We start from the raw sequence: 13,790 nt of genomic DNA, 5'->3' as shown, positions 1-13,790 counted from the left end.
TGACCTTGGTGTTGCCGCGATTGCTGTCCATACTGCGGTACCTGGAGTACCCATAAAGTAAGCCTGGAAAAAAAAATCTGTTACTTTTTTACTGCTTAATTACAAAATCACAATATTTACTATATGAACATGTGTGTCAGTCCTTCCTTATTCATGAACTAGCTCAGTGATGACAGCTCATATTTTTTAGATGGGAGGGCTAAAATCTATCATTAGCTTGACAGTGAAAATATTATGATTGAGTAAAGCATTATATCACAATATCTCCTCAGTGACATAATTAACAACAATGTAGAGCAAAGTATTACACAGCTGAATTTGTGATCGTGTTGAATGCTGTTTCAAGTCTGTTCTGCTCTATGGGGTTCATGCCCTGTTACCTCTAATTACCAAACATAGTAAACAAAAAAGTTGCAACCAAAAACCTATTTAACTTATGGTTCTGTCATCTGTCATTTTGAGTAATACTTTGATTGGAAAATTTGTGCTTAGTCTGTCTATGTTTAGTTTCCACTCCAAAAGCATTTTGGGAAAAAGAGAATAGAGAAAATAGTACAACCTGCTGTATAAACTGTATTTCATGTATGCCTTCGCAATCAAAAGAGAGATCAAATCTAGGGGGCATGAAATCATCTGACACGATTGCATGAATCTACAGTCTGGGCTAGAAAGAAATCAGCCCTGGCTCACTTTTCTCATGACCAGTGGTGATGATGCTCCACAAAAGTCCAGACTAACACATTTTAAGACAATTCTTTAACAGCAAATAATGTATGTGGATGCCAGAAACCTTATCTTTAGGCTATTTAAGTAACTTTGGGACAATTCAAAATTTGCAATGCAAAGCCAATCCCACTAACTAGTTGCTTTGAGTTCACATGGTCCAAATGAAACCAGTTTCCTAGTGTGATGTTATGATGATAATCTCACAGGCGTCTGATCCATTCAAACACACAGCAAAGTCATATGCTAAGAAGAGTAGTTGTTAAGGCCTAACATTTCAGAACACTGTATTATAAACTGTATGCTTCATACCACATGTGAAAATGCTAACAATATGTATATTTCATTATTATTAATAATAATATCCTGTGTTAGGGATTAGTTTGGAATTGGGGTGCTTGAAACGAATATTCAAAAGAGTCTCAAACTTACATTATAGTCTAGAATTTGAGTTAACTTTGTTTCCGAACAGACTTTTCATAATGTAAATGATTATTAATACTGTCATGAGTCATGATATTAATGAATAGAATGAGTTAACAAGATGTTAATATTTAACTAACCATCATAAAATGAGAGGCTGTTAATGTATATGCTTCATTATTTCCTGATGTACTAAAGATTAGTACATGGATTAATTCATCATTATGAAAGCATTAGTTAAGTGTTATACAGCAGTTCCAACAGTTAGTTATATTATAAAACAGAATACAGTTCCAGTCCACTAATTTGACTGGCCAAGCCTATGCCAAGACTGGGCCTATATTTCCTAGAACCTCACTGGGATGTTTCACGGTGTGTATCACTCCGTCATCGTCTGTGTTCGCCACATAAAATTCCACTTTCTACTTCTAAACCGTTACAACAGTAGAGTTAGCGACATCATCAGAAGGCAGGTCAAAAGATACTTTTCAGTTCGTATAACTTTTGGCTTAAAATATGAACGCTTGTCAGATGAAGATGAAAAGGAAGAAGGGACGCCAATTTTATTTGAAGCACCTTTAACAGGAGTGTACAAATCAATGTGAGCTAGATAGCCATCTAGCCAAGGTGCTATAAAGTGAGTGTGGCTTCTTCAGGATCTATTTCTGCTAGTGGAAAAATAAACAGAACATCTGGCTATATTTTGTCTGAAATGTCACTTACTCAATATCAATTTCTTGTTTATAGAAATGTTGTATAAAAGCAATATTGCACTCGCAATCGTGTGGTTATACTGAATATCGGCATGGCGGTGATAACCAACAGCCGAATCACACTGTGTCGATATTCAGTATAACCGCACTCTTGCTTGTGTGATATTTGTTAAATATATTGATTATTTGTGGACCTTATACTATAGTGTTACCTGTTTCAGGGGCGGACTTATATATATTTTATAAAAATATATATAAATATATATTATATATATTTTTAATTATTAATGCTAAATAATTCCTGTATTCCTATATTTTACCTAGGGCCCCCAAACCACCCCCGACCTGTTTATTTGAACCCTGTCTCCAAAAAGATGTCTGTACGTGAGCCAGTAAACAGTTGTTTTGTTGCTAACTTGTATGTGTATGCCTTTTTTCTATTCAGTGAATATGAAATGATCTGCCAGCCGCTGTTCCTGCTACCTAGAGCTGTTTTTCTCTGTTTGGAAGCTGCCTGCATTGTTTTTGACACTTTCACCCTTTACACGCTATTATCATTTATGTAGTTAACATGTAATTTATTCGTAATTTATGCAGCTAACATTTCTATATTGATAGGAAAATAAATGGTGGTTTTCTAATCAAGACTGTGTCTTGCTTTTTTAAAAATAAGATTTAGTTACAGCAAAATTTGAATAATTTCCCATTTCTATTGTTATCTAATTAGATGTCTGTATGCATCTAGATGCCAAGCAATTACAGAAAATTACCAGTGAGCAGAGTTTTGATGCAAATAGTTTGGAAACAGATAGCCATTGTGTTGTAGTTGTTGTTGTTGTTGTTATACTCTGAGGGCTGGAGAAAGCCGAAGTCTCCCTCGTGATGTGTGATGATGAGTGAAACCAGAGAAGGAGGGAGAAATAATGTTTTCCTCTCACACAGCAGCCAGGTGTTTTTCTAATAGGAACAGATTGATGCACAATTACGCTGAGCCAATATGTAGAAGAGATTTCATCACTGACGTTCCATGCAGGCGCTCGCTGCCACACACACAATCTCGATCATGCATTCTCATGCCTATTAGGGAATGTTCATGGCATATGTGTGCACTTTTTTATTTTCAGTTTTGAGGGGGATTTTTTTTTCTTTTGTCTTTTGGCTCTTCCTTAGTTCATCTACCCCCAGACGAAAATTGCATTTCTGGAACAATGTTGACTGAATCTGAATATATTGAATTGTGCTAGTGATCATGCCAGATGCCCTGGGCTCAATAGATACACTAAAGTACCAGGATCATCTGCTTATCCTGATCAAATGAGCGTAAAATCATTAACAGACTAGAAAAGTGCTTGAGCATAATTTGACACACAAGAAAACATCCTTTGCCACAAGCATCAAACTGAATCTTGTTTTTTTCTTTTCTTTTTTTTCAAAAGAGTTTGATTATACTTATTTCTAAAAGAAGTTTACTTGCTTGATGAATGCAGCACGTGTGGTCCACCACCACCATCTTTAATGTTATCTTATGTTGTATATGTCTACAAGAAAAAAAAATGTTAATTTTATATCAGATCAGATTATTCGAAGACCCTCACAGATCATCTATGTGATTTTGGAAAGCTTCAAAAAAGTTTTCACATCCTTCTAGCCATCATTGATTTCAACCCTCATAATCAACCGATGATTACAACTGCAAGGTTTTAAAATTGTTTTCATAGGGAATAAAGGACTGGATGTACCACACTGTAATTTGTCAATTCTGTTTAGTGCAACACGTAAGCGTAAGTTACTACTTAATTTAGGTACTTGTCCATAGCCGCAACTGTGTATTGTTCATGAATATAATGAATAGTACACCGTTTGAGACAATGCCATGTGATATGATAGGCAGAGCTTATCATAGCTCTGAGCTTCATCTCTTCCCTGGCATTTTCCACTCATTTGCAACAGTTTCTTGCTTATTAATAAATTAAAGGACACTTATGTACTTCCTGGATCTCTTTTGTGCATGCAGCATGAATATTAAGTTCTCTTCTTCTCTGGTTCCCCTTCCCTTGTTTCTAGTTGTAGTACTTCCATGTGCTTCCATTGCCTGCATGTTTCTGTGTGATAAACACAGTCTGCCCGTATTCCTGGAAAAGCTTGGATTTTAGATCAGATCAGATTATTCGAAGACCCTCACAGATCATCTACATGATTTTGGAAAGCTCCAGAAAAAGTTTTCACATCCTTCTAGCCATCATTGATTTCAACCCTCGTAATCAACTGATGATTACAACTGCAAGGTTTTAAAATTGGTGGTTGTTTTACTAGAGAATAAAGGACTGGATGTTGTTGTTGTTCTTTCAGCTGCTCCCGTTAGGGATTGCCACAGCAGATCATTGGTCTGCACATTTGATTTGGCACAGTTTTTTTGCCGGATGCCCTTCCTGACGCAACCCTACCCAATTTTATCTGGGCTTGGGACCGGCACTGGGAGTGCACTGTTTTGTGCAACTCCAGTGGCTGGGGTTGGTTCCCTGCCTGGGAATCGGACCCAGGCCGCCTCTGTGAGAGTGCTGAGGTCTAACCACTTGTCCTCCAGGGATCCAATAAAGGACTGGATGTACCACACTGTAATTTGTCAATTCTGTTTAGTGCAACATGCAAGCTTTTGATTTGAGAAGTTACTACTCTGTAGAAATTTAGGTACTTGTCCATAGAAGCAATTGTGTATTGTTTATGAATATAATGAATAGTACACTGTTTGAGACAATGCCATGTGACATGTTAGGCAGAGCTTATCATAGCTCTGAGCTTCATCTCTTCCCTGGCATTTTCCACTCATTTGCAATCGTTTCTTGCTTATTAATAAATTAAAAGACACTTATGTACTTCCTGGATCTCTTTTGTGCATGCAGCATGAATATTAAGTTCTCTGCTTCCCTGGTTTCCTCTTGTTTCTAGTTGTAGTACTTCCATGTGCTTCCATTGCCTGCATGTTTCTGTATAGTAAACACAGTCTGCCCATATTCCTGGAAAAGATTGGACCACCCCCCAAAAAAAAGCAGTGGAGCACTTGCATTCTACCACCTTTGACCCCTCAACATTTCATGCTTGATTACAAATTTAATTAATTTCCACAAGGAACAAATGACTGACCCTTAAAAGACATGAGCAGCAGCTCATGACCATAGATTCTGGAGGGGCAAGGCAACATTAATAATGACATAGCTTCAATAGTAACCTCATAATAGGCAGTTAAGAGTCAACAGCATAGTCACCCAGCATACAGTCTAGCAGCTCATTTTGAAAGGTTTAGATGTACCTTTGTTTGATACAGCAGGTGCGTAACCATTGCCATTCTCACACTGTGTGAAATAAACACAGTAGAGCTAATAAAATTAACCAGGTTTGTCAGGTTCCAGCAAAATTTCTAGCCGAACTCCATCTAAAAAACACACACACAAAAGACTTGAAAAAATTCAGGCATTGGAAAAGTGACAATTTTTAATGTCTGGACATTATCTACTTTTATCCATCTTTTATTCATCTGTTATATTGCAAAGAGTATCCATCTTTTCAATATATCTTTAAAATAGAAATTGTTCTGTACATAATAGACAAACTACTGTATATGCACTTACACTTTGCCTTTGTTTGCAGATTTAATTCTGATTACTTGCTGTAAAACAAGATCTTGGTGGCCATAGAGTATTTAAACTAGCAAAATATGGAGTAAAAAATGCAACCATGGCAACCCTGTCATTAACTGTCCTGTGCTCTCCTCCTCCACTGAAAATGTTCATAGAGTGAACACGAGACAGCGTAATTCCTGCCCCAATGGGCCTCTATTAGCACGTGTTGCATTTTTGACCACTAGGGGCAATAATAAGTCTATGGTGCTAAATGCCCAACGATTGTGCAACATCTAGAAAGGCAACCAAATCAATGGAACATCAGTTTATATATGTCATTTTATATCATTAGTAATTAGTATTTCAGTGGAATTTAAAATGTGTGTTGTGAATAAGGTCTTTATGAAGACTTCCTCTAATGTAAACCATAAAAGAGCTGGAAAAATATACAAAGATATTTAAAATCAGGACAAAGACTGATACATATCCACATCTCTCTCTCTACATGTGTGTTAGCTTTCAATATGCACTAATTTTAGTTGTTGCCTTACCCACAAACTGACTCATTCACTACCACACCAACCTGGTGTTCAAGCGTCTGCATGGTTAAAAGCATCTTTGTGTAGTGCCTGGTGTGCCTGTATGGCATGAGCTCAGAAAGAGAGAGAGAGCGAGAGAGAGAGAGAGAGAAAGAGAGATGCTGATCCGTGATTCACCCCATCATGTAGCCCAGCCAAATGCACCGCTAACTCCTTCCCGCCGTGGCTTTCAGCTACGTAGACGAGGACGGTTGTATAATGACAAAGAGCAGCAGTAATACACAGGGTGTCAAATCAAGAACAAGAGTAAGAGACTAATGAGAGATTCTCGAATTGAGGATCATATCAAAGTGTGTCCTTTTCTCATCTGTGCAATCAGTAGACAGAGCACTGTGCGGAAGTGTCATAGGGAATAGCAGATCATTTGGTAATACTGTTTGCAGGACTGACATTCTGCATGTATCTGTATGTCCTACTGCTAAGAATACAAAATGTCTTATATTTCAAAAATTGCAATTTTACTAATTCAAAACTTTGGCATAACTACATGGGAAATCATGTGCGCCTCTCATGTCCCTCAGTTATTAAAATCAAAAGTGTGTGCATGTTTCCCAGTGGAATACAAACATTTCTGAATTACTTTTTTTCCTCAAGAGAGAAAAAAGCAAGCTGACAAGCAAATAGGCTTTATTCCCAAGGAATAAATTATGAGACTGCTGATTTCCTGACATCATATCTACATTTTTTTGGTTTAAAATGAAAAAGCAGGTTATTTATTTGCCATATACTGAATTTTCCACAGTGGCATAAGAATTTGTATATAGCATGTAACAGGTGATAGATGGCAGGAAATACAGCAAAAATGGTTTTAGACCTAAATGGTCAATTTTTAGATGTTTGGATATTTTTTTTATTACTAATAACATTCATATTTTTACAACATGTAAAACAAAATGGCTAATTACAGACATAAAGGATTGTATTGGTTCCTAATGTTATAATTATCTGAATCTTATCATCTCTCATGTCTTAAAGCCAGACTTTGATATAGCATTTTTTCTTAATACAACATTGAATACTTTTAATTACATTTTATTAAAAAACATTTTTTTAAAGAAGTTCTATTAAATAGTACCATTAAATACTATTTAATAGAATTCTGATAAACCGTTTTGTAAATGTTGCATAATTTAGTTCATTTCACATGATTTTCTTAAGTATACTGTACTAAAAAAATCTTTAAAATTATTTCAAAGATTTGTGTAAAAAAAAAAGGGAGATACCACACATTTACAATGTGGTTAAGTTTTATTTTTATATGAGTAAAGAAAAATAAGCCTTTAAGATTTCATGACCTTAGTATCCTCCATTCATTCTTATCCTTATAGAACCTTACAATGCTAAGGTCATGGTTTGTTTTGGGCTTGTGGAGATGTGACATGACTACAGTACAGACTCTTAGCCTGTGACAGGGTCAATATTAGCTAGTATCTCAGGAAGAGATTCTGTATTTGAATGGCTGGCGTGAAGTTGCTAAGATTGATTCATTGTGTCTCAGGAGTCTCACACAATCGCTCCAAAGAAGACGGATCTGAGACTACAACATGCAGAGCTTCGCTCACTCAACAGCATGGAAAAGGCAGAAGGTTTTCTGGCGGATAGAATATGTAAGCTGTCCAAATTTGCGGAAATGCTACGATTAGTTACCGAAGAGTTTCTGTTTCGTCGGTCTATGGGTTCAACTGTGCTGCAGAGACTCACGCCAGGCTTTGACACAAGAGAGCCTGTGGGGAAATTGGCTTACTTACATTGAAGTTGAGCTGTGCTTTTATGGAAATCACTCTTGTAGATATGACTACACATTGCGAAAAAGAAAAGAATAAACAATGACACAAATATCCAGCCTGTTCTAGTATGCTAGAAATAACCAGCCTCAGTGCCTCAGTTCAGTGAGAACATCCCTGCAGTATTTATATAGGAGTTAAAAAATATTCAGAATTAGAGAAAAAACCATTGTGTTTGTAGCTCAAAGCCCAGGTGCAGCATTAAATGTGCAGGCATGTGATCATTTCTTCTGCGTGTGTGTTCATGGACGGTCTTTATCCATCAATAGCCAATAATTACGCTATTATCTCTAATAACACCATTTAGGGAGATGAGCATTGGGCTATGTCAAAACTTTACACCTGGAAGGAATCTCCTTTTTTTTCCAACTACCTATAAAGCAGCGGGCCCACATATACACACACACACACACACACACACACACAGACACACACGCACACAAAAGTTTTCCATTTGAGAACCAGCTAAATGTCTAAAGATTTTCTTATCCTTGTGGGGACATTTTGTCTCACTAGCCTTCTGAGAACTCACACACACACACACACACACACACACACACCTTTTGACCTTCCAGCTAGTAAATCTATTGTCTAGACCTAAGCTTTTGAAATAAAAGCTACAGCTTTTGTAAAAAGTAGTTTTTCTTGTAGGGACCAACCATATACAGTATAAGGTCAAAACTTACACACACACACACACACACACACACACAAACCTGTGACTTACTATCCTTCTGTGGATACTACACCTTCTGTGTGTGTGTGTGTGTGTGTGTGTGTGTGTGTGTGTGTGTGTGTGTGTGTGCGTGTATTCCTATCTTTGTGGGAACCTTTGGTCTTTGCCAAGTTATAAAAGCATGCCTGCCCACACACACACACACACACACATTTTACAAATGTATTGGGCCAATGGGACATCTGTTATGCTTGAATACAACGTGGCCACATGCTCACATACAGTGCACAGTAAATAATTTACACTAAAACATTTTATATAGATGAGTGTTTTTGTGTCCACTCAAAATTCCAACCCCTTCAAATTCTTATTAACTAATAATAACTCCATGCAAGTAATGAAATTAAACTGGATGGCTGGCCCAGAGAAAATGTTACATATTTAATTTAAAAGGCTGTTTTAATCTTTGATGCTCCTTAACTTAGCAAAATTCCAGGAGTGTTAAGTACTTGAGTAACTGTATTGTGTTACTGTACTTGCGTATTATTTTGGAAGATTTGCAGATACTCAAGTAAATTAAGAGAAAAAAACACTTTTTACACCTTATATTTTCATTTTGACCTTTGAACTTCTCTCTACAAATGTCACATGCCATGACATATTTAGTTTTGTTTTTTTTTCTTAGTAAAACATCTTTTGCTGGAGTTTCTGATTCAGGATGGATCTTTCCTTTGCCCTAGCACATAAAAATAAAATATTTACCTTTAAGTTTGTTAAATTAGCTAGTTAATTTTTGTAATATATCTATTTTATATTAACTAGCTAGTTACATTTTGTTTTCATTGCTAATATGTCTTAGCATTAATTCCAATGAAATTATTAAATATTAGCTAATCCGCATGCCAAATTCTAGGTTTCTCGTCTTAGCATAGTATTTACCTTGTGACTGATTGCTTAGTGAACTAGCTAATCGCACAGGGTCGGGTATGATGAATATACGGTAAGCTCTTTTCGTTCATTAAAATTAATTTTTTCTTACTTAAATGTACCTTCACTCAAGTAGATTTTTTTTTACTTTTAATTGAGTAAAATTTTGACATAGTACTCATCCTTTTACTTAAGTATTTTTCCACCTCTGCAAAATATATCAGCAAAAACTCCATGTAGTCCATTCTTTTGGCATTTTACAATTTCATGCATAAATATCAATGAAAAATGAACCGACCTCATTAAGTTAGACAGTAGCGTATAAGCACCACAATGCATCTGCAATCAGGACCTCTCATGAATTGTTTAATGCATGCACTAGTCATGATGTGCTCTTTATGAGGGATGCAGTTGAGAGCCAAATTACTATTCATTGTACATGTAAGCCAACTAATGCATAATTTACTCAGTGAGCTATATAATGTTCTTGCCCATACTGTTTTTTATGACACAAGCAATGCCTCAAACACACCATCAAAGGTCCTCACATCCTCTCTTCACATCCTATTCACAAGTGTTTTTCATGTTAATGCTTTTTATAAAACCTTTCTAACCCCTTATTTTAGTTTTGTAAGCTTTAATATTGTGTATCTGGTCAATTTAAAAATTATCATCATAGGTTTTGTCCACCACTTTCAATATTTGGAGCCCTAATACTTTGCTAGTTCTCTGACTACAAATTATTCATTGCATTATTTAATGCATTATGCATTAGAATACTACACCATTAGAAGGTCAGCGTATGTCTGTGTGGAAGAGGATGTTATGTATTGGTTAGACTACATCTATTCAGAATCTCACAGACAAAGCTCAGATTGAGAGCTTAGAGAACTGAGCTTCACACTCTAATATGCAGCATTTCTGTTGATCAGATTTGCTAACAAAGAGACAAAGTACGTACTAGCTGTGTAACATGGTGTCACTTTCAGTAGCTGTATCTGCACAAATATTAGGATCTGTATCTGTATCTAAACCTAAGTAGGCGTGGCCTAAAGCAGAAGGGTTTTTTTTTTTCATTTTCTCCTCAATTTCACTCACCTGCAAATTCCCACCTACCAGCCAGCCCTCCCCATCACATGACAGTTACTAACCGGGGTGGTAGAAGGCTAAGGTGGGGATCCTAGGAGACACTTGAAGCTAGACAACTGCATCTTTTCGAACTGCTGCTCATGATGCATCACAGGGCAGTGTATCACACTCACGGAAAAATACTATTAACCCTCTTCTGCATACATGAGCTCAAAGACGCCCTGACTAATGTCACTGTGATTGACAGGGGAGACTATGGCATCCCTCCCACCCAGAGAGCAAGTGATCTTGACTCAAGGTATCACAATGCACACTGTGAACCTTTCTGCACAAAAAAAACAAACAAACAAAAGAAAACTAATAACGTGAATAATGTCTTCATGCATGACTACATAACTATTACACATACTATTCAGTCGGATTTGTTTGTTCATATTTCAGGTAAAACCTCTTCAGCTGTCTGCATCCTTAACAATACAGACATTACATAACATTTGGACTGTTTTATAAACCTCAGTTAAAAAAAAGTGAAAGAAATCATAATCATTTATTCATTCATTCATTCATCTAACTGCTTTATTCTAATCTGGAGTAAATCCCAGGCAGAAATACTCTCTCACACACGTTTACATGCTCATAGGCACAACTTTGTGTAGCCAGTCCACCTACCAGCATGTTTTTTGGCAAGTGGGAGGAAACTGGAGAACTTGAAGGATGCCCATGGGGAGAACATGCAAAACTACACTGAATTAGTAACCCAAGCTCTGAATTGAACTCCCAAGAATCGGCACCAACACGGCTGCTTCATCACTTTGGCACCCACCTGACATAATGTAATAAAGAATACACTATTATCTCTCCTACCACTGTCAAGTGGAAGTATTAGGTAAAACCCTATTTTATTACTACTAAAACTAAGAATACTTCTAAGATTGTGTTGTATATAATATCTCGAAAAAGCAGAAGGTAAAAGATGTAAGCTGTCCAAACTTGAGTAAATGCTGCAATTAGTTACCGAAGAGCTTCTTATCCATCGGTTCAACTGTGCTGCGGAGGCCCACGCCAGGCTTTGACACATAAGAGAACCCTTGGGGAAATTGGGTTGCTTACACTGAAGTTGAGCTGTGCTTTTATGGAATTCACTCATGGAGATATTACACATTGCGAAAAAGAAAAGAATAAACAACAACACAAATATCCAGCCTGTTCTAGTATGCTAGAGAAGAAAATAGAACTGTTAGTGCCTCAGTTCAGTGAGAATTGTCTTTCAGTGTATTTATGTACAAAAAAATTGAAATAAAAAGCTACTACATTTGTTGTACGAGAGATAATACAGATAATATATACACTACTGGTATATCAGCGTAATAATCAATGACAAAAACAAGCACTAAATGGGAACTGCCAAAGATGACGCTATGTCCAGATAAGCTGTGATAGTCTTTTACATTAACCTGAAACAATAAGCTACCAACAGGGGCTTGTCTAATGGTGATATGATATTGCAAATTGAATGCCCATGTTTATATAAGATTATTTTACGTAAGAATTTACCAAAGCTGTAAAAGTCATTTTCTGCGTAGAGCTGTACAGCTCGCAGCTGGTGCTATTTTGACATTCTTGTTCCTGCCAACAAACAAGTGCTAAACTGGTCATCATCTGTCCTCCTACATAATGTGTTCACAGTGTATGTGTGTGTGTGTGTGTGTGTGTGTGTGTTGTAGGCCTGGAAAACAGCTCTCCATCTGCTTCCATTTTATACAATCCATCATTCACGGCAGCCGTTGTTGAATTAATTGACCGTTTTTGTTACTGATTGTGGTTAAACTGCTGAATCTCACAGTATTAATGAATCTTCAGTTTGAGGTGTGCAGTAAAAAAAAGTGTTTTTCTGTTTGTCACCTCCTTTAGAGGACTGATACCATTTTTCTTTCAATTTTGATTGATAACAGAGCTCTGCATATTGACTGATACCCAATACCGATTCTGTACAATCATCTTCTTAGTAACTGTTGGCACGTTGTGCGAAAACATCAAAGGTGTGATGGCGATTAGATTTGGTTTAGGACAAATTATGTGCTGTGTTTACCGTGATCTGTATCATTCAGCATAGGAATTTATAGCACACGTAACATGAATTTGATCAGAAGTCAAATTTGACCTGATAGAAGTGTATCTGTAGAAAAAAGTAGGAATGAAACCAACGTGGGGTGTGTTGTTATAGGAAAATAATCAATCCCAAGGTGGTGTGATGCAAACCGTAGCCGTTACCACCCTGAAATAGATTATTTTCTAATAAAAGCATGTCCCGAAGTGTTTCATTCCTCTCACCACAGCAGTTCGAAAAGCCTTCAATTTCCAGTTTATTAATGAAAGACACATCATGCTTTTTTTTTTTTTTTTTTTTTTTTTTTTTTTTTTACCTGCTTATGGTTACATTTAATGTTGTGGAATGTCCACAAGACAAGTTACTTCCTGTTATGTTCCTGTATTTAAAGTCTAACTTCAGTAGCCAAATGTTTAGTTAGCAGCAGCAATGTCTGAGACAGTGGAGCATCCCTGTTTATCAGATATCTTCAGTTTATCAGATCAGTCCAATTTATCAGATATCTTCAGTTTTAAAGGCTTCAAACAGGAAACAATGTGATGATCTGTGAATTATGCAAGCTAAAACCCTGTGTAGATATCAACAAATCTCACAGTTCAACATCCAACCTACAGGTAAGCCGTTAGCTAGCTGAGTGAGCTAGACTAGCTAGCCAGATCTTTTAATGTTTCACATTATGAAAGCTCTGTATTGATCTTAAGATGTTTCTTCAATATTCAGTAGCGATTCCCTGTTGTGTTTAATAAATAACTTCGTGCTGCTACAGGCTGTAGGTAACGCTCAGGATAATGTGTAAGCTAGATAATGAATGTAGAAAGCTACTAAAATCCCAACAGCATTTGGCTAAGATGCCTTTTTATACCTTTCTGTATACTGTTGATAAAGGAGGTGGTGTTCACTTCAGCACAGCTTGGCTAGATAACATAAGAGCAGAATAGAAAATGGAACATTTGCAGATTAGTTGTGTCAGTTGTTGATGTGCAAAAAAAAAATAAAAAGTTATTCGTAAAGTAATTAATTCGTTTTTCACCACACATTTACATTTACTTCAGTGAATTATTACTACAGTAGGAGAACTTTTACCCAAGTCAGCATGTTTTGTACTCTTCCCACTGCTGAATGTTACCATTGG

The sequence above is a fragment of the Pangasianodon hypophthalmus genome, chromosome 15 (assembly GCF_027358585.1).
Source record: "Pangasianodon hypophthalmus isolate fPanHyp1 chromosome 15, fPanHyp1.pri, whole genome shotgun sequence".
Lineage (NCBI taxonomy): Eukaryota > Metazoa > Chordata > Actinopteri > Siluriformes > Pangasiidae > Pangasianodon > Pangasianodon hypophthalmus.
Note: the sequence above shows the minus strand (reverse complement) of the source record.